Below are 25514 nucleotides of genomic sequence, written 5' to 3'. Positions count from 1 at the left end.
TTAATAGCATGTGTGGCTGTAGATACACATACTCTAGATCTATTATAAAGCAGTTTCATTCTAAGCAGTGGTTAGGAGCAAGATGTTGATGTTTTTAACAATGTTCCTAATACCGTCTGTCCAACCATAGCCATCCCTAGAACTATCCCTCGATCCTGAAAAAGCGTTTGACCGTATCGAGTGAGACTACCTGTTTGCAACACCATGGAAATTCGGACTGGGTGACCACTTCATAGCCTTGGTTTGACTACTCTATGATTGTCCCACGGCACAGGTTAATTGCGGCGACTTCATATCCGATCTTTTCCCGAAGATGTTCATGTTTTTAACAATGTTCTTAATACCGTCTGTCCAACAATAGCCTGTTGACAGACTAGCATGTCCACACTTCAATGCTTTGTAAAGAAAGGTCTTTGGTGTTGTCCAGTGTGATGAGCTGGGTTACTGGTTTACTGGGGCATAAGCTCTGGTCAAGCAGTAAATACAACCCTGGTCAGGGTGAAATAACAAGCAAACGCTAAATGAACCTGTGCTCAACCCTCTGGTAGCTTGCCCCAGCGCAGTCAGTCTTAACTTAAGAGGCAATGTGTAAGGCATTTGTGCAACACTTCAAATGATAAAGCAGTGAAAACACCACACAAAGAGATCCCACATCAGGTCAGAAAAAAATAGAGCCAAATTTAAAACACCAAAATGACAAAAATCCAATCAGAAGACCGGAGTTATGAATTCTTAAAGATTAAATTTAATTTAGCTCCAAAATGCACAAAGCGCCAAATCAGGATATCAGGGCATGCTGGACAGGGTCAAGTTCAAAACGTTAAGGCCGACTGCAAAGGAGCAAAGATTGGACACAGTCCCAGGTTAGCTCCACTGAAGGCTTAACTTGTCAAGCTTTGTGCAGAGTCCCATTTGCATTGAAGAAGGCCGCAAGGAGAGCATCACGGGAGGCTGTCAGCATGGCCAGCTCCTCCCACCAATCCTGCCAGTAATGGCCCCAGTCAGTGACACCTAAGCACCCCATTTTGTTTGGCTGTCTAGGAGGAATACACAAAGCACAACTGTCACCAGCACCCAGTAATGTGACCCACAGAGAGGCCACAGGCACTAAATGGGTAAGGCAAGAAAAATGCCAACTTTCTTAAAGTGGCGTTTTTAAGATTGTAATTTAAAACCCAACTACACCGTGTTAGAAATTTAAAATTAAGTTCCAAAGACACTAAAGATTAACTCATTATCATTATCATATACAAAATAAAAGTGCATGGGTTTCTCAGCACTAAGCTAATCATGATAATGCGTGTCAAACCTAGTTGCTAAGACAAGATTTAGAACAGCCACTTTTTTTAGCAGTTTACGGAAAACTGAGAGCAAACAACAAGCTCTCAAAGTGAGGTACAGGGAGATGCAAAGCTTAGGACCCAGATAGGAGAACACAACCTCCCTGACGGGATTTCCATACTCTGGGAACTAAGGCCAGCTCAAGATTGCTTGAATGCAGAGTGTGCTTGGGTGAATACGAAGACACCTGGGATCTCAAATACATGGGCCCAAATTTGGTCAGGCATTTTTGCATATAGCATAAAGCTTTGAATTGCACTTGGAGTTTAACTGACATCCAGTGTAGGCCATGAAGCAGGCTCTCTGTGGAGATCAATTTAGGAGGGTGGAGTAGGAGACATTCAGCGGTGTTCTGCCCTGTTTGGAGCCGCTTAAGCTAAGATTTTCAAACATCTAGGTAGAGGATTTTACTACAGTCCAGCCTGGAAATAGCCAAGGCCTGGACTATGGTTCTCTGGGCTGAGACAGGAACACAGAAAGTAATTTTCCTGAGCCATTTAAGAATATCAAACCAGGTGGCAACAACCTTGTTAATCTGATGGCTCATGGGTAGACTGCCATCCAGCCAGACCCCAAAGTTTTTGACCACAGGTCCTGGAATCGGAATATTACCCATGGTCCCAGGCCATAGATTAGGTCCCCAGAGATGGGGGAGGTTGTCCACCAGCAGCACCTTCGTCTTATCCACATTTAGTTTTAGGGAATTTACAGTCATCCAAGATGAACCTTGAGAAAGGCAGATGTTTAAAGCTTCTACACTGTGATTATCCTTGGACGACAGGGATATCACGATCTGGGTATTGTTTACATAAGGGAAAAGTGCAAGACTACGTTTCTACAAACTCTGCCAAACCTCTTACATAGAGATTGAAAAGGGCGGCCTAAGGGTGGAGCCTTGAGGTACCCCAGATGCTAGACGGTAAGGCTTTGAATTATGTTGATGCGTGTGCATCTGGAAGACATGGTCTTGCAGAAATTATTTCAACCAAGACAGGGCTGGAACCAGTCCCCCCCCCAATGCCCATAAACTTTGGAGAAGAGTGGTGTGGTTTACTGTATCATATGTGGCGCTTAGATCTAAAAGGATCACTGCGTAGCAGTATCACCATTGTCCAGCTAATGCCTCAAGATATTCGGAAACATCAAATTGGCTGAATATGTGATAGGGCCAGCTCTAAAGCCTGATTGTGAGAGGTTGAGTAAGCAATTTAGTTCAATGTGCGACATATGCTGTTTAATCACATATTTTCTAACACTTTGGCCACAGTAGGTAATAGAGAGACTGTTCTGTAGCCAGACCATAAAAATGGATCAAGATATGGCTTTTTCGGGGGTTTTTGCTGGGCTCACGCTAAGATGGCCACCACCTAAAGGAGCTCCGGGGCGCCTATACGAACTATTCCGCCATCCGTCTGCAATCCAACAGCATCCCGCACTTCAAATAGAGCAGGGGGAGCATGGCAAACCGCTGAGCGCGGAGAGAACTTTGTCCCCAACGCCGCCCCAGTAAATGAGACGGCGGCCGCAGGCCACCATATTCAGGAGGGGTGTTGCGCACCCGTGAACCAGACTGCCAGGCGGCACGGCAGATTCAAGCCTCCGGATAGCGGGGCACCGGCGAGGCCGAGGCGCTGCCTGGGACGCCTGCTGGGAGTGTGGTGTAGCAAGGCGGAACCAGCGGGCCTGGGGCCCAAGACACGAACCCTCGGACGGAGTGGACCGAGTGAGGTGGGTCCTCCGCTTCCCTGGCCTGGAACATGTGAGTGAGGGGGTGGGCTACACAGAAAAATGATATTAGAACTTGGAGGGGCTTCCCTGAGGGTCAGATGTCTTCTGCCCGCCTGGCCGGTCGTGAAGGGAGCCCCCCTGACGTGGCGGTGTGCCTCTCTCTGCTGCACGACTTTCGTCCTTATAGCTGAGGATGGGGGTCCCCCGGACTTGCCTGGCCCGATGTCTTTGGGACTCGGAAATCACAATTCTACAGAGGGCTACACATCGGCTCAGGGGAAGCGGCCTAGAGGAGCCTGAGAAGAGGGACCCGCCGAACATAGAGGTGAAAAGCCTTAAAGAGATGTGGGGAGGCACTGATTGCACGCAGAGGATTACGGGCTCCCAGTCCCATCACATTCAGGGCCAAGACTTTCTCCTGAGTGTCAATATGAAACCAAAAGGGCTGTCCCATATGCAGACAAAAAAAATGGACAAACATGCAGTACATAAGCAGCACCCTCCATCCAATGAGCAAGATGCGGTTACGCCAGAGACAGTGGAGCCTTAGTTGAGCAACAATCTCAGACTTGAAGAGCACGCTGGAGCCCAAGCTCAGTGCAGTGACAGCAGAAGTTTCATTCCTACGAGCAGACCTCCAAAAAAATGTCCAACAAGGTCTCTACAGCTAAGACCGATATTCAGGCACTACAGTCCACTTCTAAGAAACAAAGCAGAACTTGGCAGTTGCTACCAGACTGGAAGACCAGAAAGCTAGGGCAAGGAAAACGAGTAGTTGGGGCCCCGGAAGGGGCAGAGGGGCCTTGCCTGGACCTCTTTTTGGAGGACCTCATAGTTAACACCTTTCGTCGAAAGCGTTTTTCAAAACAATTTTCGGTGGGATGGGCCGATTCCACCACCAAAGCCTGGGGCCCCCACCAGGAATGATTGTAGCACGAATTTTCAATCATAGAGATCGCAATGCAAACTGCCCGCACACATGCGGATCTGCACCTTCACAATGCCCTCATACGATTCCTCCCTCTCCCGACTTTACAGTTCAGGTACAGAAACAGCGACATACCTTTGATGAAGTAAAGAAAGACCTACGAGCAAAATAACTGAAATGAGCGGTGAGCGACCCTAACCTTACAGGGAGTGCAGAATTATTAGGCAAGTTGTATTTTTGAGGATTAATATTATTATTGAACAACAACCATGTTCTCAATGAACCCAAAAAACTCATTAATATCAAAGCTGAATATTTTTGGAAGTAGTTTTTAGTTTGTTTTTAGTTTTAGCTATGTTAGGGGGATATCTGTGTGTGCAGGTGACTATTACTGTGCATAATTATTAGGCAACTTAACAAAAAAAAATATATACCCATTTCAATTATTTATTATTACCAGTGAAACCAATATAACATCTCAACATTCACAAATATACATTTCTGACATTCAAAAACAAAACAAAAACAAATCAGTGACCAATATAGCCACCTTTCTTTGCAAGGACACTCAAAAGCCTGCCATCCATGGATTCTGTCAGTGTTTTGATCTGTTCACCATCAACATTGCGTGCAGCAGCAACCACAGCCTCCCAGACACTGTTCAGAGAGGTGTACTGTTTTCCCTCCTTGTAAATCTCACATTTGATGATGGACCACAGGTTCCCAATGGGGTTCAGATCAGGTGAACAAGGAGGCCATGTCATTAGATTTCCTTCTTTTATACCCTTTCTTGCCAGCCACGCTGTGGAGTACTTGGACGCGTGTGATGGAGCATTGTCCTGCATGAAAACCATGTTTTTCTTGAAGGATGCAGACTTCTTCCTGTACCACTGCTTGAAGAAGGTGTCTTCCAGGAACTGGCAGTAGGACTGGGAGTTGAGCTTGACTCCATCCTCAACCCGAAAAGGCCCCACAAGCTCATCTTTGATGATACCAGCCCAAACCAGTACTCCACCTCCACCTTGCTGGCGTCTGAGTCGGACTGGAGCTCTCTGCCCTTTACCAATCCAGCCACGGGCCCATCCATCTGGCCCATCAAGACTCACTCTCATTTCATCAGTCCATAAAACCTTAGAAAAATCAGTCTTGAGATATTTCTTGGCCTAGTCTTGACGTTTCAGCTTGTGTGTCTTGTTCAGTGGTGGTCGTCTTTCAGCCTTTCTTACCTTGGCCATGTCTCTGAGTATTGCACACCTTGTGCTTTTGGGCACTCCAGTGATGTTGCAGCTCTGAAATATGGCCAAACTGGTGGCAAGTGGCATCGTGGCAGCTGCACGCTTGACTTTTCTCAGTTCATGGGCAGTTATTTTGCGCCTTGGTTTTTCCACACGCTTCTTGCGACCCTGTTGACTATTTTGAATGAAACGCTTGATTGTTCGATGATCACGCTTCAGAAGCTTTGCAATTTTAAGAGTGCTGCATCCCTCTGCAAGATATCTCACTATTTTTGACTTTTCTGAGCCTGTCAAGTCCTTCTTTTGACCCATTTTGCCAAAGGAAAGGAAGTTGCCTAATAATTATGCACACCTGATATAGGGTGTTGATGTCATTAGACCACACCCCTTCTCATTACAGAGATGCACATCACCTAATATGCTTAATTGGTAGTAGGCTTTCGAGCCTATACAGATGGAGTAAGACAACATGCATAAGAGGATGATGTGGTCAAAATACTCATTTGCCTAATAATTCTGCACTCCCTGTATAGGCGTTAAGTAGGATGCTTCATGAACTACAATTTTTTTTTTTTTTTAAGGGATGGATATATTTGCTGCATAATATGGTCCACCTGGAGGGAGCCAGGCTACTCTGCAAGTTCAGGGGGTGGGAAGTTTTAGGCCTTCTGCGCAGGGTAGCAGTGAGGAAGGGGTCTTTGGGAGTTCAAGGGCCCAGATGTTTGAGGTATTTTAAAGTACTTTTTAAGTTCTGCTCACAACACTTAACCGACGGGAAGAAAGAGAGACCCCAGAGAGGAGGAGGGAGATGGTGGATGGTTCATGATAGACACTCACAGACCCCACAACATGACCAGGTGAATTATGACGACCGTTAAGCCCCTGCCACTGAAGGTCATGACGTGGAAAGTCAATGGCCTGGGCAATAAAATTAAAAGAACATTGGCCTTACAATTTCTTCACAGACATGTACCAGATGTGGCACTCATACAGGAAACGCATCTTCAATTCAACCAATGCAGTGCTTTAAATCGAATCGGCTACTTTCTGGTTGCACATGCCGGATTCACCTCTAGTTCTAGGGGAGTGGGCATCTTACTAAAAAAACGACACCTTTTGTCCCAGGTCCTTTAAGGACGGATCCACTGGGCCGGTTTATGGCACAGACCGGCACCTGGAATGGCAGACTCTAAATCTCTGTTCTGTAAATGTGCCTCCAAAGCTGCATTCAAATACCCTGCCGGCGCTCGGGGGCCATGGTACCTGGCTTGCACCCTGGCACCCTTATACTGGGGGGTAGGGGGAGAGCAGCGTCTTCAGTGTGAAGAGACTGAGAATGAGATTCTTAAATTAGAGATAGAGGCACTAGCGTGGGGCCCGGTAGACCCACACCACTGTCTTAAGCAACAGGAGCTGAGGGACCTAGCAGACAATAAGGCACACAATCATGCTTTGGTCATGCAGAGGCGCTTATATGAAGTAGGGGACAAAGCGAACAAGCTGTTGGCCTGGTTGGAAAAAAGAGATCAGGGCAGGAACTGGGTGGCTGAGAAGAGACGAGGCAGGCAGGCAACATACCACTGGAGACACCATTGCCGAGGCCTTTGCCGCCTATTATGAATATATATATTCATCCATGACGGCCCAAACTTAAGCGGATGGCATGAAACTCCTTAGGGACCTTCTGCTGGTGGAACTCCTTGCAGCAGAGACGTGTTAGATCAGGAGATAAAAGTGGAGGAGGTGCAGAGGGCAATCAGGGAGACACAATGACAAACATTGTTGGACCACATATGCTGGCCATGTTTCGGGCAGCCAGGGTGGACGGTACATTGCTAATGGATCAAAGAATGGCAACCATTGTAGTACTACATAAAGATGGCAAGCCACACACTACGTGTAGCTCATATTGACGCATACCACTGATGAACCTTGAGGTTAAGGTGTTGGCTAAAATACTTAATGAATAGGCTTCGACCGGTAGTGAGGTACTTGATCTATTGTGACCAAACAGGTTTCATGCCACGCAGGAACACCAGACTGAATCTGAGGCACCTGTATGGGATCTTGCATGCAATGGGTGCCACGGAGGGTGAGGAAGTAACATTACTATCACTTGACGCAAAAATGGCCTTTGATAGTATTGAATGGGCATACCTTTGCGCAGTTCCAACCAGATTGGGCTTTGGCCCTCAATTCTGTGCATGGGTCCAATCATTATACAATGGCCCGCGAGTGAGAGTCAACAGGGTGACGTCCCATTCCTTTGCCCTACACAGGGGCATGAGGCAGGGCTGTCCTCTGTCCCCGTGGTTGTTTGCCCTGGAGCTGGAACCGTTGGCCACCTGGGTGCAACAAGACCCTCTCATATGGGGTATTCCAGAAGGGGGTGGTGGGCGGCTATATTATATCCCTGTTTGCAGACGATGTCCTCCTCTACGTCACTAAACCCTGCCGCTCAATAGATAGATTGCGGCACATCTTCCACCTGTTTGGAACATATTCTGGATACCATATAAACTCTGAGAAATCAAGAATTGATCCTTTAACAGGAGGCAAACTGAGCCTGCCGGCGAGATGTATGGCTCCGTTGGCAGTGTAGGGAGTACCATATTTAGGAATATGCATAACAAGTAATCTGGAGGAATTTCTCAACCTATATCCACTACTAGATCGTCTCCACAAAGACGTTTCGCACTGACAGAGGCTCCCGCTCTTGTTGATGGGCCGAGCTGCCCTCTTCAAAATGATGTCACTACCTCGCCTACTGTGTGTACTTCAGAATACACCATTTAAAGTATCGCCGACCTTCTTTTCTCAGGCCAATAGTGAATAGCGTATTCTTCTGTAGGACAGGGGCAGCATATACCCGAGTAAGCTCCAATGAGGAGTTTTTGTTAGGGGTCTAGCGGTTCCAGACGTCCAAGCATACTACTGTGCGTCCCAGCTGGTCCCAGTGAACAAATGGGTATTTGCTGAAAGAGAGCACCTGCCTATAGGGTGGACCGAGTGGCCACAGGAGAGGGAGGTCACACCTCTCAGTCCTCTATACAAAGATGGAGAGGGCCTGCTTCCGATCCATATGCAGGCAATGGTGAAAGCGTGGAGGGAGGCCACCAAATTCTTAGGATGGGAGGGTAAGTTAACAAGCGTGACTACCCTGTGGACTAGCGACCATCTCAGCTAACTCCGCAATCTGAAGGGATTTTGCAGATTGGGCCTAATAGGTATTGACCGTCTGGGGGACATTTGGAGGAATGGGGCGCTGATTTTTCTCAGGGACTTGCAGAGGGAACATGCAGCTGGGCCATGCGCTCAAGAGGCATGTACAGGTGGGTGGGCGACCAGCTTCCAGAGACATCTCCCTTAGAGGACCGGTTACAACTGGATCCAATACCAGAGAAGGCAATCTCCCTGACTTATAAAAAAACTAAAAAAACTTATGAATAACTCTTCTGACCCTTGGCGGTTTCTAGGAGTGGCGTGGGAGGGCAACCTGGGTGCAATACACAAGGAAGACTTGCAGGAGGCCCTTCAGAGCACTAGGGATGTGGCAATCCATGCTCAATTTTGCGTAATACAGCTGAGAATTCTTCACAGATCATATTACCCCAGATCTCTTCTGCACTGCACTGGCCGCTGCGAGTCTTCTTTATGTAGAACGGAGTGTGTCATGGTGGGCTCATTTTTTCAAACAATATGGAACTGCCCAACCATACAGGATTTCTGGCGACGAGTGGTTCGCATTATGACCCAGATAACCGGCCTCATGCTTCCACTGGAGGACAGATGGCCAATACTTCACATATCTGGGGAGGAAAGGTGGCTGCACTATCAGAGATTGTGGCTCATGCTGGTGTCAGGACCAGCCAAATGAGATATAGCGAGAACATGGGGAGAGGGGGCAAGCCTCCAGAGATTCAGGTCTGGGAAAACAACTTGGACTGGTGCCAGCACGCATAACAGGTGATTTACCCGAGCCGTGGCTGCCCCCAGAAGTGTAACAAAATCTGGTTTAAATGGAAAGACTATGGAGGTATGTAGTGGAATGGGGTTGGGTGGAAAGATTAGGTGGGTTTTCACGTAAATCTACCATTTTCGTGTTAGTTGAGGGGTAATTAATGTTTTGTGTATTGTAGGTTGTTGGGACTAACTTCATCCCTATTTGTGATCCTATACTGATGATGCACTGACAATTATTGTTTCTCTACGATGGACAAGAACAATATTCTGCAAATGACTTGGTGTTAATCGCTATGTGATGAGCCGCTGTTTATTCAAATAAAAAGAATTAAAAAAAAATAAAAAAAAGATTTGGCTTTTTCTGTAGTGGTGTAACCAAAGCATGTTTCCAGGATTTAGGAACAATGGCTTCTTAAAGAGATGCAATGAGTTGAGGGGCAAGCTTGCCTAACACAGAGCATGCACAGGGGTCAAGAGAAGTACCTGATTTGGTGGTAGCAAAAACGGAAGTGAAGGACAGAAGGTCTATACAGGGAGTGCAGAATTATTAGGCAAGTTGTATTTTTGAGGATTAATTTTATTATTGAACAACAACCATGTTCTCAATGAACCACAAAAAACTCATTAATATCAAAGCTGAATATTTTTGGAAGTAGTTTTTAGTTTGTTTTTAGTTTTAGCTATGTTAGGGGGATATCTGTGTGTGCAGGTGACTATTACTGTGCATAATTATTAGGCAACTTAACAAAAAAAAAAAAAATACCCATTTCAATGATTTATTATTACCAGTGAAACCAATATAACATCTCAACATTCACAAATATACATTTCTGACATTCAAAAACAAAACAAAAACAAATCAGTGACCAATATAGCCACCTTTCTTTGCAAGGACACTCAAAAGCCTGCCATCCATGGATTCTGTCAGTGTTTTGATCTGTTCACCATCAACATTGCGTGCAGCAGCAACCACAGCCTCCCAGACACTGTTCAGAGAGGTGTACTGTTTTCCCTCCTTGTAAATCTCACATTTGATGATGGACCACAGGTTCTCAATGGGGTTCAGATCAGGTGAACAAGGAGGCCATGTCATTAGATTTCCTTCTTTTATACCCTTTCTTGCCAGCCACGCTGTGGAGTACTTGGACGCGTGTGATGGAGCATTGTCCTGCATGAAAATCATGTTTTTCTTGAAGGATGCAGACTTCTTCCTGTACCACTGCTTGAAGAAGGTGTCTTCCAGGAACTGGCAGTAGGACTGGGAGTTGAGCTTGACTCCATCCTCAACCCGAAAAGGCCCCACAAGCTCATCTTTGATGATACCAGCCCAAACCAGTACTCCACCTCCACCTTGCTGGCGTCTGAGTCGGACTGGAGCTCTCTGCCCTTTACCAATCCAGCCACGGGCCCATCCATCTGGCCCATCAAGACTCACTCTCATTTCATCAGTCCATAAAACCTTAGAAAAATCAGTCTTGAGATATTTCTTGGCCCAGTCTTGACGTTTCAGCTTGTGTGTCTTGTTCAGTGGTGGTCGTCTTTCAGCCTTTCTTACCTTGGCCATGTCTCTGAGTATTGCACACCTTGTGCTTTTGGGCACTCCAGTGATGTTGCAGCTCTGAAATATGGCCAAACTGGTGGCAAGTGGCATCGTGGCAGCTGCACGCTTGACTTTTCTCAGTTCATGGGCAGTTATTTTGCGCCTTGGTTTTTCCACACGCTTCTTGCGACCCTGTTGACTATTTTGAATGAAACACTTGATTGTTCGATGATCACGCTTCAGAAGCTTTGCAATTTTAAGAGTGCTGCATCCCTCTGCAAGATATCTCACTATTTTTGACTTTTCGGAGCCTGTCAAGTCCTTCTTTTGACCCATTTTGCCAAAGGAAAGGAAGTTGCCTAATAATTATGCACACCTGATATAGGGTGTTGATGTCATTAGACCACACCCCTTCTCATTACAGAGATGCACATCACCTAATATGCTTAATTGGTAGTAGGCTTTCGAGCCTATACAGCTTGGAGTAAGACAACATGCATAAAGAGGATGATGTGGTCAAAATACTCATTTGCCTAATAATTCTGCACTCCCTGTAGAATGAAACACACTCAAGGTGCAGGGCACACTAGATTGTATTAGATGAATGCTGGAGGCGGGTATGTCAGAGAAAGAAGACTGTATGTCTGCTACTTTCTTTTTTTAAGAAACCAGCTAACCCATCACACTGAGGATCTGAGAGGGGGCGACTGGAGCAATGTTAGTGGGATCTGAGAGTGTTTTCACTACCTCAGAATTTTAGGGCGGTTTTGAGGCAAGATTATTTTATCCAAATAATAAGACTCTAGTGACTCAACAGTTTTTATGCTATTCCTTTAAATGTGACTTATACTTCTGGTTGACCTATTTACTATAGGATTTGCACCACACTCTTTCCAATCATTTACATACCTTTCTGTTTTCGTGCACATTCTACCAAGGGGCTGGAGGGAGGGGGTTCTATGAGGCTTCCGGCTCGTATATAGGAAGTAAAGAGACGAGAGAAGACCTGGGCCAGGTATCAATAAGGAATTTGACAGATTGAACTTAATTTCTGTCATAGGGCTGTTGGACTCTAAACTGTGATTAAGAGCAGGGATGCTGAGCTTTGCCCAGTTCCCGTCTGTAGAGACTGGCTGATTTTCCTGAGTGAGGGTCCTCAAGGGGATATAGTGGAAAAAAGGGATGCAAAGTGATCAGACCTAGATAGAGGAGATGGCTGGTCAGTCTGCAAGCTCTTCAGATTGGTAAATAGAGGGTCCAGCAGATGTCCAACCTTATGGGTGGGAGTGTTACTGATGAGCTGGATATCCAAGGCAATAAAATTCTTTATCAGAGAGGAGGCAATTTTGCAGGACGGATTATCAAAGTAGATACTGAAGTCACAAAGAATGGTGAAGATGGCTGTAGCAAAGCAAAATACAAATGATGGACGGAATGCGGAACCAATCAAACATTCACCCCCAGTCACAGATCTGGGTTTAATCCATCGTTCTTTTGCTCACCATGCCACCCCAGTTTACACCTAGCCATATGCAAATCAGTCTTCACCCTGTTCCTCATGGGAACAGTCCAGCCCGAACTGCCAGGCCAGTTCATCCCTGGACCGGAAACAAGCATCCTGGGACCGGTTTCAGGGTTTCACCCTTCATCAGCCAGGCTAGCTTGAATCCAGTGGCATAGTGAGCCCGGGAACCACGTCTGGGCATACCGGGCGCACTTATGGCGGCAAAAGAAAAGCAAAATACAAATGATGGACGGAATGCGGAGCCAATCAAACATTCACCCCCAGTCACAGATCTGGGTTAAATACACTGGATACTGCTTCTGGGCTGTCCAGGGCCTACCGTTGGGGTGGCTTATATGCATTAAGAAGGAATGTTTAGGCCTGGGAAAAAGTTTACTTTATTAATAAAAGAAATGTGTTACAAAGCACTCTAAATGTAAACATACAATGTCCATACAGTAATCAAACTTCACTTTGTTGTGGCATCAACAATATCTTTGGTGTGCAACAATGATGCATGCTCTCCTCAGTGCACGTGTAAAATAATCACTATAGCTGGTAACCGAGTTGGAAGCAAGACCCAAAGTACACAACCTTTTAAACCAAAATCAATAAAGGTGCCAGAATAAAGCTGTTCAGTGCTTTGATTGTTTTACTGAAGTTGTGATGATGTCATTATTCAAATTTCATACAGACTGTTGCTCCATACTCGTAGCTATAGAATCTGACAATTCAACATTCATCACGCATGGAGAGATGTGTCCAAAGCCCAGTGCATTTCGGGGTAAACCCCTTCATATTAAACACAGGAAGGTCTAGTCAGAACAGAACGTAGGGAATTGGGGTTAATGTTTTAAAACGCGATCTTCATGTCACACGTGAATCCAAGTTCAGGTCCAACATGCCTTAAAACTGCTAGTCAAAATTCATCCATACCAGGTGCGTCAGTGATAAAATGTCATGTGACACATAAAATTATGAAAGTGTTCAACTGCCAAAAAACTGTGTGAAACAAAGTTCTACACAGCAATATTAAACCATACAACCACAGGATATAGAAATTTTCCCCCAGAAATATTAACTCAAAAGCTAAACACCAGTGCTATTAACAGCTCTCAACTTAAATGCAACACCAACATACTCCAAATGAGTTTATTGTGCATTTTCTTAATAATCCAATGATTCATGAATGGCAAAACTCTAGGTGCAACTTCACTCACGGATGTGTGACACACTGTCAACGAATCAATTGATGAGTGTTTAAGGGCTCACAGTGAACCAACCCAAGAGCTGCCCATGCCGGTAAATAAAATAAAATAGCATACGCCCCTAACAATATTGTAAACTCAAAAGATGACATAAGGGTAAACAGCAGTGACTGTTCACAATGGTGTGTGAACCTGATAATAACAACATGAAATAACTTTTGATCACTACATGATATCAGTAAAAACAGCATGAAAACAAAACATAAATAGCAAAATATATAAATGATAGCAGTTTGTGACAGTAGTGAACTTTCATAACCGTAGCATAATTGCAAATATGCTAATTGAACAACAATCCATAAATTTGAAAAGACACTTTTGAGAGCAAATCAACTTGCATATGATTTAGCACACTTAACTATGCAAAGTAACATGGTACGATGCAAGGGTATACAGCAATAGTGTGAAGGATTCCAGAAAGACCCTGTTACTTGGTACTATGACAAGACTGTGCATATGTGAGATGCTAAAGCTGATGACTGAGGATCCTATGAATGTACAACATATAAATGCCTATAATAATGTGATGTGTGCCTGTCACAGAAATCAAGGCATCTCCATTTTGCTATTTAACCCCTGAGACAGAAGGGTATCGAATTTCCTAATCCAGTAATTTTCTTCTTGGGCTAAAAATTTATGACTGTTGATTTCAGGATTAGACTTAATCACCTCTAAAATATGGAAACAAATGTGCGCTATGCTGTGTTTATTTTTAAGCCAATGTGCAGCTAGACTGGAATTTTTGTTGTTGTTGCATATCATACTTTTGCATTCAGTTATACGTATCTTAACCTTTCTTTCAGTCTTTCCTATGTACACCAAGCCACAAGGGCATTTTATGCTGCAGAATATATTTTTGTAGTTGCAGTTAGATGAATGCCGCAATTTAATGGGCTGACCTATTTTGGATGGAGGACTGTATTGTCAACGATGGCATTATTGCAATGTATGCCATTTTGGTAGCAACGTAGGTTTCCGAGGTCAAGGATTTTTTTGGGAGGTTGAACTTGTTTTAAATTTCTCATCCGTTGTTAAGCAAAGTTGGGTTTATAGGAAAACAGACACGTCAAGTCTGGTTCAGTTTGAAGCAGCTCCCATCGATGGTTAATGAAGCTTTAATGACAGGGGACTTTGTGGAGAATTTGGAAACAAACGCTAGACGAGCGGGTTAGTCAATGAGCAGACTTGTTCAATTTAAAGATTACACACGTTGTGCAGCTGAGTTAAGTATATCAGGAGGATATCTTCTGTTGCTGAACCTCGATTTGTATTCTTCCATTGTTGATGCACACTCCTCAATATCAGATGTAATCCTTTTTATATAAAGAAACTGCAAAAATGGTAGATGCTGTTTCAACTCTGGGGAAGAAATCTTTGAAAGAGCAAGTAATTATTATGATCAGTCAGTTTTTTGTATACTTCTTTCTTGATACTCACTGGGGTTAACTCAAACAGTACATCAAGGAATCAAATTGTTTGGTTACAGATTGTGTGTGAATTGGATCCCCGCACACCATCCATACCATTTTCATTGGTAGAATGAGGGGAACACTAGGTGGTAAGAAATGTGTGCTGGTGCGGTGATCCCACACAAATGTGAGAAAAATTTGATTTTTTAAAATCTAAATTTGAGGTTTTCAGGGGATTCTGGGTAAGAAAACGTTGTGGGATCCACACAAGCCACACCTCACTGGACTCCCCCGGGTGTCTAGTTTTCTGAAATGTCTGGGTTTGTCAGGTTTCCCTAGATGGCCTCTGAGCCCGGGACCAAAAACGCAGGTGCCCTCATTGCAAACACAGATTGTTTTGTAATATATAATTTTGATGTGTCCACAATATGTTTTGCGCTCTTCCCTGTCATGGGCACTTGGCTCACACACATCAATTCAGGTGCTATTTTTATTGGGAGATCTGGGGAGGGAGGTGGGTGGTAGGTAATTTGTGGCTCCCCTGAGATTCCAGAACTTCCATCACAGAAATGTGACGAAAATGTGTTTGAGACAAATGTTGAGGTTTGCAAGGAATTCTGGCTAATAGAACATGGTGAGAGCAACACAAGTCACCCCATCCTGGATTCCCACAGCTATCTAGTTTTAAAAAATGCTATTTTTTCCCTCAGAGCCGGCTGAGCAGGGGCCAAAAATTTGATGTGTTCACGTTGCGTTTTGGGTCGTTTCTAGTCAAAAAGCACTTGGCCTACCCACACAAGTGAGGTGCCATTTTTTATCGGGAAACTTGGAGGAATGCTAGGTGGAAGGAAGTTCATAGCTCCCCTCAGATTCCAGAACTTTCCATCACAGAAATGTTTTGAAAATGTGTTTTTTAGACAACTTTTGAGGTTTACAAGGGATTCAGGGTAACAGAACCTGGCGTCAGCCACACAGGTCACCCAATCCTGGATTTCCCTAGGTGTTTAGTTTTCAAAATGTATAGGTTTGCTAAGTTTCCCTAGGTGCCTGTTAAGCTAGGGCCCAAAATCCACAACTAGGCACATTGCAAAAAAAAAGATCAATTTTCAGTGAAAAAATGTTGAGTCCACGTTGTGTTTTGAGCCCTTTCCAGTCACAAGCATTAGACCTACCCACACAAGAGATGTACCATTTTTATTGGAAGTGTTAGAAATGGGGCTTCTGGCTGGTTAGGGTATGAACCTCAGCCAGATAGGACCCACCCCTCTAGTCAGGGTGAGTAAGTTAGACACCAAAGATAACTGTGCTCACCCACTGGCAGACTGGCATAGATGAGTCAGGCTCATCTCCAGAGGTCATGTGTAAAGCATTTGTGCAACACACTCACACCAGTGACACAAACACACCACAAAAGAGACTCCACACCAAATTGTTTACAAATATAGGTGTAATATTGTAAGTATAGATCATGGACCAAGAACATCATAAAACATACATACTGTGCATGAACCATCAATCACAATGCCATTATTCATAAATATTGTGCGTATCATATTATCACTGGAATAATTTAATAATCATTACTCTGGGTAATGCAACACCCAGTGGTGACATACCTCACAATACCAGGATATACTCAGGGCATGAAAATGCAGCATTACGTTACAGGAATAATCAACTATCACCATAAATGCTTGGACATCATGTAGGAGGCTGGCCTGGCTTGTAGTGGGTACCAGAGGTACTTACACCTTCTGCCAGGTCCAGTTACCCCTTATTAGGGTAGAAGAGGTGTTTCTAGCAGCTTAGGCTGATAGAAGGTAGCTATGGCAAAGCAGATTAGGTTGAACTAGGAGACATGTAAAGCTCCTACTATATCACTGGTGTCATATGCACAATATCATAAGAAAACACAATACACAGATATACTAAAAATAAAGGTACTTTATTTTTATGACAATATGCCAAAAGTATCTCAGTGAGTACCCTCAGTATGAGGATGGGAAATATACACAAGATATGTACACAAACCAAAATTATGCAGGTTATAGCAAGAAAAGTAACGCAAGCAGTGTAAAGTTACAATAGATTGCAATAGAAGCACATAGGTATAGGGGCAACACAAACCATATACTCCAAAAGTGGAATGCGAACCACGAATGGACCCCAAACCTATGTGAGCTTATAGAGGGTCGCTGGGACTGTAAGAAAACAGTGAGGGTTAGAAAAATAACCCACCCCAAGACCCTGTAAGGTAGGTTTAAAGTGCACCTACAACCCCCAGAGAGCACAGAAGTCGTGATAGGGGGATTCTGCAAGGAAAACCAACACCAGCTATGCAACAACTGTGGATTTCCGGACCTGAGTACCTGTAAGACAAGGGGACCAAGTCCAAGAGTCGCAACAGTGTCAAGAGTGGGCAGGAGCCCAGGAAATGCCGGCTGAGGGTGCAAGGAAGCTGCCACCGGATGGAAGAAGCTTGGTGTTTTGCAAGAACGCAGAGGACTAGGAACTTCCCCTTTGGAGGATGGATGTCCCACATCGTGAAGAAGCTTGCAGAGGTATTCCCACACAGAAAGACCGCAAACAAGCCTTGCTAGCTACAAGGGTCGCGGTTAGGGTTTTTGGATGCTGCTGTGGCCCAGGAGGGACCAGGATGTCGCCACTTGGATGAGGAGACAGAGGGGACACCCAGCAAGTCAGGGAGCCCTCACAGAAGCAGGCAGCATCCGCCGAAGTACCTGAACAGGCACTTAGAAGAAAAGTGAACCGGAGTCCACCTGAAGTCACAAAAGGGAGTCCCACGACGCCAGAGGACAACTCAGAAGGTTGTGCACTGCAGGTTAGAGTGTCAGGGACCCAGGCTTGGCTGTGCACGAAGGAAATCCTGGAAGAGTGCACAGGAGCTGGAGCAGCTGCAAATCACGCGGTACCCAGCAATGCAGTCTAGCATGGGGAGGCAAGGACTTACCTCCACCAAACTTGGACTGAAGAGTCACTGGACTGTGGGAGTCACTTGGACAGAGTTGCTGAGTTCCAGGGACCACGCTTGTCGTGCTGAGAGGGGACACAGAGGACCGGTGATGCAGTCTTTTGTTGCCGGTGGTTGCAGGGGGAAGATTCAGTCGACCCACGGGAGATTTCTTCAGAGCTCCTGGTGCAAGGAGGCAGGCTACCCCCAGAGCATGCACCACCTGGAAACAGTCGAGAAAGCCGGCAGGATGAAGCGATACAAGGTTGCTAGTAGTCATCTTGCTACTTTGTTGCGGTTTTGCAGGCGTCCTGAGCAGTCAGCGGTCGATCCTTTGGCAGAAGGTGAAGCGGGAGATGCAGAGGAACTCTGGTGAGCTCTTGCATTCGTTATCTGAAGAATTCCCCAAAGCAGAGACCTTAAATAGCCAGAAAAGGAGGTTTGGCTACCTAGGAAGGAGGATTGGCTACCAAGAGAGGTAAGAGCCTATCAGAAGGAGCCTCTGACGTCACCTGCTGGCACTGGCCACTCAGAGCAGTCCAGTGTGCCACAGACACCTCTGTTTCCAAGATGGCAGAGGTCTGGGACACACTGGAGGAGATCTGGGCACCTCCCCTGGGAGGTGCAGGTCAGGAGAGTGGTCACTCTCCTTTCCTTTGTCCAGTTTCGCACCAGAGCAGGGCTGGGGGATCCCTAAACCGGTGTAGACTGGCTTATGCAGAGATTGGCACCATCTGTGCCCATCAAAGCATTTCCAGAGGCTGGGGGAGGCTACTCCTCCCCAGCCTTCACACCCATTTCCAAAGGGAGAGGGTGTTACACCCTCTCTCAGAGGAAATCCTTTGTTCTGCCTTCCTGGGCCAGGGCTGCCTGGACCCCAGGAGGGCAGAAACCTGTCTGAGGGGTTGGCACCAGCAGCAACTGCAGTGGAGACCCCGGAAAGGCAGTTTGGCAGTACCCGGGTTCTGTGCTAGAGACCCGGGGGATCATGGAATTGTCCCCCCAATGCCAGAATGATCTTAGACATGTTACATGGCCATGTTCGGAGTTACCATTGTGACGCTGTACATAGGTAGTGACCTATGTACAGTGCACGCGTGTAATAGTGTCCCCATACTCAAAGTCCGGGGAATTTGCCCTGAACGATGTGGGGGCACCTTGGCTAGTGCCAGGGTGCCCACACACTAAGTAACTTTGCACCCAACCTTCACCAGGTGAAGGTCAGACATATAGGTGACTTATAAGTTACTTAAGTGCAGTGGTAAATGGCTGTGAAATAACGTGGACGTTATTTCACTCAGGCTGCACTGCCAGGCCTGTGTAAGAATTGTCAGAGCTCCCTATGGGTGGCAAAAGAAATGCTGCAGCCCATGGGGATCTCCTGGAACCCCAATACCCTGGGTACCTCAGTACCATATACTAGGGAATTATATGGGTGTACCAGTATGCCAATGTAAATTGGTGAAATTGGTCACTAGCCTGTTAGTGACAAATTTGGAAAGCAGAGAGAGCATAACCACTGAGGTTCTGGTTAGCAGAGCCTCAGTGAGACAGTTAGTCATCACACAGGGAACACATACAGGGCACATACTTATGAGCACTGGGGCCCTGCCTGGCAGGGTCCCAGTGACACAGACTAAAACAACATATATACAGTGAAATATGGGGGTAACATGCCAGGCAAGATGGTACTTTCCTACACATCATGAATGAACACATGAATCACCAAAGACGATCATGCAACATGTAATGAATGAAACACAAATTAGCCCAGATTATTACCATAAAGTCATCTGGAACAAAGTGTCTGTGCTCCTACTATCCACTACATTGTAGTTTGCACCCATGTAGGTTACAGGAACACCTGCGCACCTACTGCATGAGTTACAGTAATTCCAGTAGTCCTCAGGAAGTGCCAAGTTTCTCATCGGGGGTCTCCGTCGAGGAATCACCCCATAATGTCTTAAAAAACTATTAGGCGCCCCTATGTATGGCCCCAAAGAGAAGTGGGTGGCGCACACACATGGCAGGGTCAGCGGGGAGACTGATGGGTCCCTCCCATGTTTGAAATAGTTAAATGTAACTGCCCTTGAAGGTGCAGCGCAGCTATGGCCACAATAAAGCACAGTCCCTTTTATAAGCCCAGCCACCCGAACTGGGATGTCCCAATCTGCAATGTGTACCAGTCTCCCCCAGGCCTCAATCACCCAAAGGTCCGCCGTGGTGACTGGCCCAATCTCAGGGGATCCGACTGACTGGGAAATGCCAGCACACGGGCAGGGACGGACGGGCGAGCGAGCCAATCCCTGGTTATGAGGTCAACTCAGCTCTCCCGGCAGCCACACAGGGGAAGGGATTGCAGCAGCCACTCTGGATCGTCCTTGGGCCAGGCTGGGCAGCCCATCGTGGTGCAAGCCACACAAGTCACCCCATCATGGATTTTCCTAGGTGTCTATTTTTTTTTTTTTAAATGTACAGGTTTACTAGGCTTACCTAGATGGCCAAATGAGTTAGGGCCCAAAATCTAGAGCTAGACACATTGCAAAAAAAAAAAAAGGGTCAATTTTCAGTGGAAAAATGTGATGTGTCTACATTGCATTTTGGGCCGTTTCCTGCACCGGGCACTAGGCCTGCCCACACAAGTGAGGTACCATTTTTAATCGGGAGACTTTGGGGTATGCTGGGTAGAAGGAAGTTTGTAGCTCCTCTCAGATTCCAGAACTTTCCATCAAAGAAATGTGGGGGAAATGTGTTTTTATACAAATTTTGAGGTTTGCAAGAGATTCTGGGCAACGGAACCTGGTGAAATCCACACAAGTCACCCCATCCTGGATTCTCCTAGGTGTCTAGTTTCCAAAATGTACAGGTTTGCTAGTTTTCCCAAAATCTAGAGCTAGGCACATTCCCTTCCCCCCCCCCCCCCCCACCAATTGTCTTTCTCTGCATTCACGCCTTCCAAATGTAAGAGTGTGTAAGAAAGAAGTCATTTTATGAAATGCCCTCTAATTCACATGCTAGTATGGGAACCACAAATTTAGAGTTGCGCAAATAACCACTACCTCTAAACTCCCTATCTTGTGCCCATTTCGGAAATACACAGGCTTCCTTGATACCTATTTTTCACTCTATATACTTTACCGAATGATTTGCTGTACACCGGGTACACAGTGGAAAAACATTGCAAGGTGCAGCTCAGTTATTGGCTCCGGGTACCTCGGGTTCTTGGAGAACCTATAAGCCCAATATATCCCTGCAACCAGAAGGGTCCAGTGGATGTAAAAGTGTATTACTTATAAAAATTTATCATAGAAGATAGTTATCAAGTTATCAATGAAAGCACAGAGAAAAGTGGCTGGTTTTTCAACTCAACTTCAATTTTAATTTGAACTGTTAAACCTTCTAATGGAAAACCTTAAAAGGATCTTACACAAACGACTCTGCTGAATTCAGAATCTTGCCTACATGTTTTTAATGTATAGCTTTCCGGGATCCACCATTTGTTTCACACCCATTTCTACCACTAACTGGAAGGAGGTTGAAAGCACAAAAAAAAACAGAAAAAATGGGCTATGTCCCAGTAAAATGTCAAAACTGTATTGAAAATGTCGGTTTTCCGATTCAAGTCTGCCTATTCCTGAAAGCTGGGAAGATGGTTATTTTAGCACTGCAAATCCTTTTTTTGATTCCATTTGCAGTTAAAAAAAAAAAAAGTTTTCTTCTGCAGCACTTTCTCCCCTTTTTTCGCCCCGTAAAACAAAATATAGCTGTATGTTGGCAAATTTCTCAGTCCCCTCCAGGGGTAATGTTGAAAAAAAGGGCGTATGTTTGGCGTGGACAGCATATATGAACAAAAGGTTATGGAGTACTAACCACAAACTACCCCAAATAGCCAAAAAAGGGCTCATCATATCCCAACAAGAAACTTAGTGGATTAGGAAATTCAAAACCCTTGCAACTCAGGGGTTAACTGACAAAATGGAGATGGTGTGCCTTCTATGACGGGCACACTTCACATTACTGGCATTTATATATTGTACATTCATACGATCCTAAATCATCAGCTACAACATTTTACATGTGCACAATCCTGTCGTATTGCCAAGTAACAGGATCTTTGTGAAATTCTTCATACTATCGCTGTGTACCCATGCATCATACCATGGTTTTTTGCATAGGTATAAATGTCATTAATCATATGCAAGTTGATTAGCCCTCAAAGGGGTCTTTTTACACTCGTGGATTTGTGTTCAATGAGCATGTTTGCAATTATGTTATTGTTATAGAAGTCACAAACTGCTATTGTTAATGTAATTGCTATTTATGTTTTGTTGTCTTGCTCTTTTCATTGCCATATCACATAATGATCAAAGTTTGTTATTTCAAGTTGTTATTGTCGGTTTGATACACAGTTGTGACCTGTCACGGCTGTTTACCCTTATGGCATCTTTTGTGTTTGCAATATTGTCATGGGCATATGCTATTTGATTGTATTTATCCACATGGGAACCTCTGCACTTTTTGTTGCCACTTTGAAAATTTCTGCTGTTAACCTTTACATTTGGCAATTGGTATGTTCAAGACACTAGGTAAAGAGATATACCCGTTCACGTGTAAGGGAGTATGCCTCATGTTTACTATTTGCATAGTTACCTTCCTGGTCAAGCGCTCCATTTGAGTCGCATGCTAAATTTAAATGGCAGTCAACTCCTTAATCTTGTTCACAGAGCACGTTCGCGGCGCCACCCTTGAGAGAGGTCGCTTTCCTTTCAGCTTTCCAAGTGAATCATACACTTTCACTCCGCGTTTCACAGTTTTCAAGTAATCCTTCTCGATTAGCAGTCTACTGCGTTTTACACTTTTGAGAATCGCAGCACACCGGCGGCAGCTCATCGTCATAAAACGCAGAGGGATTTTAAATGTACGTGTTTGCACTGGTGCACAGGTTCACTGTGCGTGCTTAGAGACTCGTCAATTTAAACGTTGACAGTTTATCCTCAGTCACGTATGTGAGTGAAGTAGCACCTAGACTTTTGCCGTACATGAAACATTGGATTACTAAGAACATGAACAATAAAATCATTTGGAGTAGGTTGGCGCTGCACTTCAGTGAAGAGCTGTTTAATAGTACTGGTGTTTAGCTTTTGAGTCAACGTTTCTGGTTGAAGGTTTACATGCGCTATGGTTGCATGGTTTAATATGGCTGGGTGGGCATCTGTTTCACACATTTTTTGCATTTTGACAGTTTCAGTTTCACGTGTGGCATGCCATGTTATCAAGGACTACTAGTACGGATGAATATTGGGGAGCAGTTTTAAGGCATGCTGGACCTGCATGCACTTGGATTCACATGTGGCACAGAGGTCAATTTCTAAAACATTAACCCTGATTACCTTCATTCTCTTCTGAATAGACCTTTTTATGTGTTTTACAGTTACCCCTGATAAAGAAAGGGTTTTCCCGAAATGCATTGGGTTTTAGACACAACTGTTTATAAGCGATGAATTGTCAGATTCTGTAGCTACAAGTATGGAGCAACATTCTGTATGAACCTTGAATACTGGCATCACCATGACTTCAATAAAGCAATAAAGCACTGAAGGGCGTTATTCTTGCTTTGACCTAATCATTTCATAATTTTTGGTTTGAATTGGGAGTCCGAGGGCTTGAAGGTTGTGCACTCTGGGTCTGGTTTCCCACTTGGTTACCAGTTATTGCTAAAAGGTTTACATTGCTAGGACGAAAAAGCAGTTTAAAGCGCACACACTGGCTCTGCAATGGCAGGCCTGTGACGTGTTTGAAGGGCTACTTACCCAAGGATCCTCCCTCAGCCCCACTCTCTTCAACATCTACATGACCCCCCTGGCGAACATCGCACGCAAACACGGACTCGACCTAATATCATACGCCGACGACACCCAGCTCATCTTATCCCTCACAAACAACCCCACCTCAGCCAGGACCGGATTACATGAAGGAAGTGGCGAACTGGATGACAGACAGCCACCTGAAACTGAACGCCGACAAGACGGAGGTCCTCATCCTCGGCCCCACTCCCACCGCATGGGACGACTCCTGGTGGCCCCCCGCCCTAGGCAGCACTCCCCAACCCACCGACCACGCGCGCAACCTCGGCTTCATCCTGGACTCATCCCTCACCATGACCAGACAGGTGAACTCGGTGACCTCGGCATGCTTCAACACCCTACGCATGCTCCGCAAGATCTTCCGCTGGATCCCCACCGACACCAGGAAGACCGTCACCCACGCCCTCGTCACCAGTCGCTTGGACTACGGGAACACCCTGTAACCGGGCATCCCCACCAAGCTACTGAGGAAACTCCAACGGATCCAGAACGCTGCCGCAAGACTCATCCTGGACATCCCTCGCCACCACCACATCTCAGGACACCTGAAAAAACTCCATTGGCTCCCCGTCAACAAGAGGATCACCTTCCGACTCCTCACCCACGCACACAAAGCCCTTCACAACCTCGGACCCAAACTCATCAACAACCGCGTCTCCTTCTACACTCCTCCGCGCACCCTACGATCCGCCGGACAGGCCCTGGCAGCCGTACCCCGCATCCGCAAAGCCACCGCCGGAGGAAGATCCTTCTCTTTCCTGGCAGCGAAGACCTGGAACTCTCTGCCCAGCCACCTTCGCGCCATACCTGAACACCTCTCCTTCAGAAGACAGCTCAAGACCTGGCTCTTCGAGCATTGACCCCCCCCCCCCCCAGCGCCTTGAGACCCTTTATGGGTGAGTAGCGCGCTTTATAAATGCGAATGATTGATTGATTGATTGATTGACTTAAGTGAGTGGTATAACGAGTGCTGCACGCCTACTAGTAGCATTAGTTTTATAGGCCCTGGGCACAAGTAATGGCACTTAACTAGGGACTCACAAGTGAATTTAATATGCCAAATGGGTATAACCAAATATTACCATGTTTAGGCAAAGGACAAGTATGTTGGCAGTGGCTAGCAATGGAAAAGTGTGCAGAGTCATAAGGTCAGCAAAAACTAAGTCAGCAAAAACAGGAGATCTGAAGGCAAAAAGTTTGGGGAAAACCACACCAAGGATGCCAGGTCTAACATTCAGCTAGCTGTTTTGCAGTTGTCTGCTGAAGGCATGCTCGCTAGGAAAGCAATAGTAGCTTCCTTTTCAGGTCGAGCATAGCATCGCACAAGCGCTGCTTTTCAGACGTGTTGTTATCTAGCTGGGCTTATAACTACACCCACCTCACGCCCATCACTATAGCTCGTTCATGAGCATGCCCTTCAAAAATCTTTTGTTATCTTGGTAAATGCTTTACGTTTGTCCCTCCTTGGGAAAGTTTGGTTACCGCCTTCGACATCGACCCTGTTACATGGCTAACTGCACTTTCGCTGATCTGTTTGACTGCAAGCAAACTTCTTTTTCCTTTTGTGTGTCTCCTTCATTCTAATGCTCATGGCGGCCCTGGTGGCTTTGAATCAGCTCGCTTATATGAAACTATTTTACTTTTCATTTTTAATTTATGTGGCATGAAAGTCCTGTTAGGAGTTTTACAACGCTAATAGCTCTACCTCGTGTATATGCAAGACCCATTGCATTGTAAGTGCTTGATAAGTGTAGTGCGTGCCC

The 25514-nt window shown here is 45.5% G+C and overlaps 1 protein-coding gene across 2 annotated transcripts in view; it reads right to left on the bottom strand.

Moving 5' to 3' along the window:
• The window catches only part of IKBKB (inhibitor of nuclear factor kappa B kinase subunit beta), a 419227-nt gene that overhangs the window by 245731 nt on the left and 147982 nt on the right, over positions 1-25514 (bottom strand). The gene's annotated exons all lie outside the window — the stretch shown is intronic.

This window comes from Pleurodeles waltl, chromosome 11, assembly GCF_031143425.1.
Source record: "Pleurodeles waltl isolate 20211129_DDA chromosome 11, aPleWal1.hap1.20221129, whole genome shotgun sequence".
In the NCBI taxonomy this organism is placed as follows: domain Eukaryota; kingdom Metazoa; phylum Chordata; class Amphibia; order Caudata; family Salamandridae; genus Pleurodeles; species Pleurodeles waltl.
Note: the sequence above shows the minus strand (reverse complement) of the source record. Positions and strands in the feature narration are given on the sequence as shown.